Here is a 7,376-nt window from a genome sequence, read left to right as displayed (position 1 = left end):
GTGACCTATAAAAGGGTGTCATCACCCATGAAGAGACAAACCACCTGCTTAACCGTAGGAGGGAAGGGGATGCAGCCTGGGCTTTGCCTTCTGGGTGGTCTCTTTTCATGCCCTTAGCTCCAAGAGTCCATTCTGATCCCCTTGGTGTGCAGTTAGCCCAGAGGTGGAGCGCTCTCAATGCCTGTCTTTAAGTCGGTCATCAGAAGCCTAGGTCTGTTTTGCGGACCATGAATTAGCTGGAGTCAGCATTATTGGCTTTTAAAAATACTACCAGATCTTCTATAAGGATGAAAGTCTTCCCAAAGAAGAGCAACATGTTATTACCCCTGGAGTGGACTTATAAACCTCTCTTTAAAGGAGGCATCGGTGTGAGCAGCCCCAGTGGGGGAGTGGTCCTGCTAGGACTCAAGCGTTTGGAATCGTGCTTAGTAATGATAAAAGCCTAGTAAAGTAGATTCTCACGACCCGGAGGATTCCAGACGGCCTCTGACTTCTAAATGAAAGGCCTATATAACATTAATGACATGAATCAGGCTTCACTTTCATGAGAACACTTTCTTCTCTTAATCTGTGTGCGTGGTGGATGATTACATGCATGCCTCATCCGCGTTTACTTTTTGGCAGCATGCATCTCATTTCTATATTTTGCTCTCTCCTCCCTGATGTTCATTCAAATACATAAGCCTTTGGAGGGCATTCTCATTCAAACCACCGCAAGCAGGCAATGCATCTGAATAATGTAAAACTCAGAGGATAAAATGGGGTTCATAGGGGAAAAACCCATGTGTCCCTACATTTGTTTTTGTGTGCCTAACTTCTTTCTGTTGTCAGAGTGTCCCGAAGATAGCTCTTAGCAGACAACCGCTTCTCTGCCCAGGTAACTCCCCAGCCTTCTGTTTCCTGGATGGATGAAAATTCCCCAGTGTCTTTCTGTTGAAGGTTTGTCTGTAGCACTTTATATTCCAAAAACGGTTGCCGTGAAGAATTCCTTATAGGCACAAATTAGACATTGCATATCATCTACAAGAAAAACTCCTAGGAGTAGACTTTTGGATCTAGACATGTGTGTGATCCATCAACATTGCTGAGTCGCCCTGTAAAGCACAGGAACCAGTGAGTGTCTTTTCCCAAGTGCTTTGCCTACACGTCACCTTTGCTCTCAGAAAAGCTAAGGGAAAGCTAAACAACTTAAATTTATTTACAAGTTGGATTTCTCTTTGCATGAGTGAGTTTTTGTATCTTTAATTTTTTTCTTTTTATTGTTTGAGAGTTTCATATATGCCTATAATGTGGGTTTTCATTTGTTTATTGGTTTATTTTATAGCCCCAGCTGGTCTAAAACTCACTATGGAAACCAGGTTGGCCTCAAACTTACAGAAACCCACCTTCTTTGGCTTCCTGAGTGCTGGATGGAAGGCCGCCATGCCCAGTCCATGTAGCATGTTTTGATCAAATCCTCCCTTCCATCCCTCCCTTCCAGTTCCTTTCCTACCCTCTTCCCCCACCCCACCCCCCGCCACTCTCCACTCCCAACTTCACGGGTTTTGTTTTTAAACCCACTGAGCCCACTTAGTGCTGTTTGTAGAGATGTGTGTGTAGGGCCATCTACTGGAGTAGGGGGAGCCTCTCTGGAATCACACGGCTAAAGCAACTCGATTTTCCGCCAGCATCCGTCGGTTGCCAGGAGCTTCTCAGCTAGGGGTGGGTTTCTCTTTTTCTTTTCTTTTCTTTCCTTTCCTTTTCTTTTCTTTTTTTGCCTTCCCTCTTTCCAAACATCCTAATATTCACAACTGTCTTCCTGCCTGGATCCCAAACTCCTCATATTTTTTTCTTCTGTCCTTGGTTGCGAAGATCTATGCATTTATGTACTTTCAATAATGATAACTGCCATTATTTTTAAAGTCTTACTACATCTTTATTAAAAAAATAAGCCATCCTTAAAAAATGTTTTTGAAATTTAGTTTTAGGGGTGTGTGTGTGTGTGTGTGTGTGTGTATGAATATGTGGGACTATGGCATGTAAGTACAGGTGCCTATATAGGTCAGAAGCATCAGATCCCCAGGCAGCCAGAGCCAGAGGGGTCTGGAAATGCCTGACCTGGATGCTCAGAACCAAACTTGCTTTTAACAACTGAGCTGTCCCCTGAGTCCCTAGAAGCCCTTATTTAACATTGCTGAATATTCAGCCAGCATTTGGATTTGTCTGATTGTTCATAAATTTTTGGTTATAGATGGCTTGCTCCACCAGAAACCAAACAGTTGTATACAAGACATTTCTTTGATGAATCCGTTTATTCTTATTGCTGTGTTTTATTTGCTTGTTTGGAGACAGGGTTTCTCTGTGTAGCCCTGGCTGTCATCCTGGAACTTGGTCTGTAGACCAGGTTGATCTTGTACTCAGAGATCCCCCCCACCCCTCGTCTCTGCCTCCCGAGTGCTGGGATTAAAGCCATGTGCAACCATTGTTGACTTATTTAGTCTTATTTTGGGGGTGTTCCAGATTGAACTCTGGGGCTCCTAAATGCAACTTTTGCTCAGTTAATAACCTCAGCCGCTGCTGTTAAGTCACAGTGAACTATGTTTGGGCCCTTTACTTCATTTTTTAGAAAATATTTTTGCTGTTACTCCTTGAAGGTCGTGGATATTTAGTCCAGTAACTGCCACATTCAGATCCTGACAGGTTAGTGGCATTTGTTTGAGTATGTTTCCCTGTTCTATTTCATGCAAACTGGTAGATCTAGAGGCCGGATAGGTTTTCTCTCCCTCTGCCCCCCCCCCCCCCCGTCTGTCTGTCTGTCTGTCTCTCTCTCTTTGCTCTTTTGCAGGCATATTTCAGCAGAGTTATTGTTCACTTCCTGTCGAGTCTTATCAAGCGGCCCATGACGTCTTGTTGTCTTCGTGTGCTGTTGTGGCTGATCTGTCTTTGCAGTTGACACACTGTTCTGAAGGAATGATACTAGCTATGGAAAATGATATTTGTCTCAGTGTAGAAAACAAAGTGCCAAAGGAGAAAACCATCACTTTGCTTTGGGGAGGAGAGCCCAAGCACCGTGAAGAGCCGATCACTCTTTAACCCAGTGGAAGACTCACAGGATGAAGACGCTCATCTCTGAGTTCCTTTGTCTCCTGAATCTTGCTGTCAGGTGTCTTGAGTAGTTTGCTGGCTCGTGATGACAAAACGTGTTCAGGTTTCAGGCATTTCCCTCCCCACCTGGCTTTTCCTTCCCCTTAGAGGAAGTAAAGGTTTTTTGCATCTTAGGACGTATGTATCACTTTTTAAAGTGTACCTGCTCCTGCCTTTCTAACGTCAGTGAGAGTTTCTGGACAGCAGCCCCTAGGAGGCCCCGGCTGTGCTCTTGGAGATGCCCAGCTTTGTGGATTTGCCGGTTCCTAATGTCTGCGGCTCTCTGTGCTTTCGTGTCTTCGTTTCTCTTCCCTCCATCCTCACTAAGTCCCCGGCTCCCACGTGCCATCAGTCCGTGGGTTGGCCCCACACAGCCAACTCTGGCCAGGTGTGATGCTTTGAGAGTTTGATGAGCTCACAGGCCTTGGGGTCTGAGTCAGCCCCTACGCCTTCCAGAAGCGCTCGCTTGAAGGGAATCAAGTTTGTTTGGCGTAACTTTACAGCGATGTTTCTTCTCAGAAACAAGTGGCTTCTCAGAAACAAGTAGGCCAAGTGGCTTCTCAATGGAAAATTGCTTCCCCTAAGCCGCCGTAGAGTTGCTGCAATTGCTTGTCCATTTCAGTGGAATGAATACAACCAAGCAGATGTCTTGGGTAAGAGATCATTTCCTACTTTTCAAATAAAGGAAAGGCACAGCTTTGAATAACTCTATCTGGTAAATGGTTTTTAAAATTCCGTCAATCTTTAGTTAATCCCATTCCCGTCTCTGTCCTCCTGGTGATCTCTAAAGATAAAGTGGCGAAATTCTGTCCTTGGAAAGTTTCCACAAAGGGCCCTCTCTGGGCCTCCCTCCCTTTCCTGTGGGCATAAAAGAAACTGCAACGGTTTGTTGTCGATCATGAGCCCATTCTTGCGTGGGCTGAGGAGCAGTCGGGGTGGAGAGGAAGCGACATGCCCTGTTCTCTCTTGTAGATTGTTCTGTGGGTGCATGTGGTCTGGCTACATAAATGAGCGATATGTCTTCATTGGTCGGAAAATAACTGAGCATGTAAAGATTCAGACTGCTTTGATTTCGGTAGTGCTAGGTGGAGAACTTAAAATATCCACTTTCTCAAACTATGTGTCAGTAGCATTGATTGGAAACTTTAAACAATGCTTTAAAATATTTTTAAAAATTATTTTGAGACAGGGTTTTACAATATACACTAAGTATCTGTGGTTGGCTTAAAACTTGAGATCTTCCTGAGTGCTAGAATTGCAGACATGTGGCTAAGAATTAAGTATTATTAAGTAATTAATAGTAAGTGTGTGTGTGTGTGTGTGTGTGTGTGTGTATTTGCTTGTATGTATGTCTATGCACCCCATGCACGCTTGGTGCCTGTGGAGGTCAGAAAAGGAAACTGGAGTTACAGATGTGTGCTATCATGTGTATGACTGGGAGTCGAACCTGGGTCTTCTGGGGAAACAACCAGTGGTATTAACCATGGAGCTGCCTCCCAGCTTTAAGTTTTTATATTCCATTATTAATAGAGCTACTGAAGTATACCACCCAAGAATCTGATTTCTGGGAGGAAAGAAAACTTTCAAACATAGATAATGATCGAACATTGCCTTCTTTCTCGTATAGTCACCAGCTGAACCCAGAGATGAATAGACAGTCTTTTCGCTCAGTGCCCTATGTTTTGAAACAAAAGCTACCTCAGGGTTACCATGTGGAAGAATCCAGGTGGCAGAGAGAGACTGGAAACCTTTCCCCATTTGGGCTTCATAGGACAAACGCAGCGTGCACGGGCTAGTTTGCAAAGGAAGACCGGAAGCCTTGAGCTTCTAACAAATGCAAGAAGCATAAGGAAAGCTGGAGCTACACAAGTTGGGAGAGCTGGGTGCTCTAAACACGTCCTACCAGGTCCAGCTGCTGGAAGCTTAGTGCATTCAGTGTTCTTCCTTAGCCCACTCATTCTTGGATGTGTTTGCCTGGCTTTATAAGATGTCCTTATTTCTAACCATGTTTCCCTGGTGCAATCCTTTGTCCTGAGACACAGGAACCTGGATGTGGGTGCCTTGTGAACTCAGACTCCACAGCTTGAAGAAACTCGTTAATTTGTTCCTGTTTTTCCTTTTGCCTGATACCAGAAGTTTAAGTTTTCCCTGACACTCTGGGCTGTTTTCTCTGCTCTTCAGACTTTGGGAGGCAGGCTTACCTAAGCCATGTTAAAGACATAGGTGGAATAATTATACTTCTAATGAGATACTATGTATTTTCTTCCCAGAATTTCTGCCTCTTTGTGAGGTCCCAAAAGTTGTTGTGAGGTTTGGTTTGGTTGGTCAGCTTGCCTTCCTGACTCATAAAGCTGTGTTCTCTTCTGTTCTGTCACCTTCTGGATGCTCCTGGAGCCTCAGTGTGCCTTTTCCTGGTACTTTAGGTTTTCTTAGGGCTCCCCTCTCTCCCCCATGGCTGCTTGTTCACCACGTGGCTGACCACTGTGCTGGCTTCCCATTTTCATCCTCTGGGCAGCTGCTGAGATTCCCAGCTTGTCTTACCTGGGATTCTTTATCTTTTAAGCGCTAATAAAATTATCCTCTCGTTTCCATTTGAGTCCGTTCTTAAATTCTTCTATTAACGAGACTAAGAATCCCAACGGGGGACTTGGATTTCCCTGGTATCACGGACAGAAATCAGAAGCCATGGGTTTTAAGATGTAAGACAGTCATGAAAAGAGTCTTAGCTGTGTTCTGTCAGCCCCTCAATGGACTTTGCAGCAGCTAGCCTGCCATGTCAGCATTTCTGTTTCTGTCTTCCAGGATTGGGACTCATGGGAGCGGGATGTTTGTTATTCAGAGCACATGGCACGTGGTTGGCACAAAATCAATGTGTGTTAGTGACAGTGCCGAGAATTCCAGGATAGACAGTCATGGGAAGCATCCCAGTCTTAGTCAGCAGGACAGCCAGCTGCACCCCACTTCTGAAATCCCCTTGAGCAAAGGAGGGTGACCCATGCTGGTCACTGACCAGTGTTACTGAGGGTAATGAAAGGCCCAATGGCAACCGGTTGTGACTGACAATCATTTTTGGAGTTCGCTGCATCAGAATGTATTCCAAGGAAATAGAAATGCCGAGAAAAGGAATATTCAGCTTGCAAGTTACAGAAAAGGTTGGCTATAGGGTGGTAAGCAAAGAAAGGAAATGTCAGAAATTGGGCAGGAGGAAAGGGAGTCCGAAGAAGCAGCAGCAACTAAGAACGCTTTATAGAATGTGGAGATTGGGAGGAGCACAGAGTGAGGAGGAGAGGCGAGCCGGCTTCAAGGGCAAACTGCCCAGAACGGTGGGTCCTGGAAATCACGGCTTCCTGTGCTTCGGAGCCAGTGGGAAATTTTCAAAAGGCAGCCGTGGCCTGTGCCGTGCAATACCTGCACCCTTTCAGTTTAAACTGGAAATGTCAATAACCCTTGTGTGTCTGTGCTTCCAAGGCAGGGAAACTTCATGCTTTGAGTCAGGCAGTAGAAAACAGAGCCTTCAAGCCTCAAAAGAACATTTCTTCTAAAAGAAAGTAGCCTGCTGAAAATCAGGTTTTATTAAATTCTCTTGCATGATCCAAATGCGTTCTGGTTTTTCTCCTTGCATGTCAGGTTCTGACTCATTTGGAAAGAAAAACAGCTCCATGCTAAGCATCTTTCCCCGCTGTTTGCTATTCCACAGAGTCCATATTTTGAAAGATTCTGTCAGCTCAACTGCACTGGAGACCAAGCCATTTTTCCATGTTTCTTAATCAAATATCTAAAGCCAAGCTTGCTTGGGAATTTCCTGTCTTCTGATTGAATTCCGGCCAACAGCTTGGAGTCTGAGGTAATTTGGGGACCACCCCAGGTCACAATCTTTTGCTGAAACTGAGTTTGATTATGTTTAGGTGAGACATTTGTGCTGTTGCTTGTCAAAGGCCACTGTCTCCTGTGGAGTTTTTTTTCTACTTCCTGCACTGAGATGAAGGCTCCTAAAGGCATCCGCCGGAGGAGAGAGTTTGTGTTACCACTGGTCTTCTGAGAACGCCCCTGGATCGCTTCTCACATCAGTCTGGTAGCTTCAGGCTGGGAGGCGGGGCCCCAAGAGCATCTCCATGTAGCTGCCGTCAGAGTGTTCAGGTCCAAAGGGCATCTCAACACCAAACGTCTCTCAAAGGGTCAGCTGTGTCTGTCATGTTTCCATACTTTGTTCTGACTCCTGGACAGTTATTTGGGCCACGATGTTCTTAAAGGCA

Source organism: Myodes glareolus, chromosome 21 (assembly GCF_982192425.1).
Source record: "Myodes glareolus chromosome 21, mMyoGla1.1, whole genome shotgun sequence".
NCBI classification, from domain to species: Eukaryota; Metazoa; Chordata; class Mammalia; order Rodentia; family Cricetidae; genus Myodes; species Myodes glareolus.
This window is presented reverse-complemented; position numbering follows the sequence as displayed.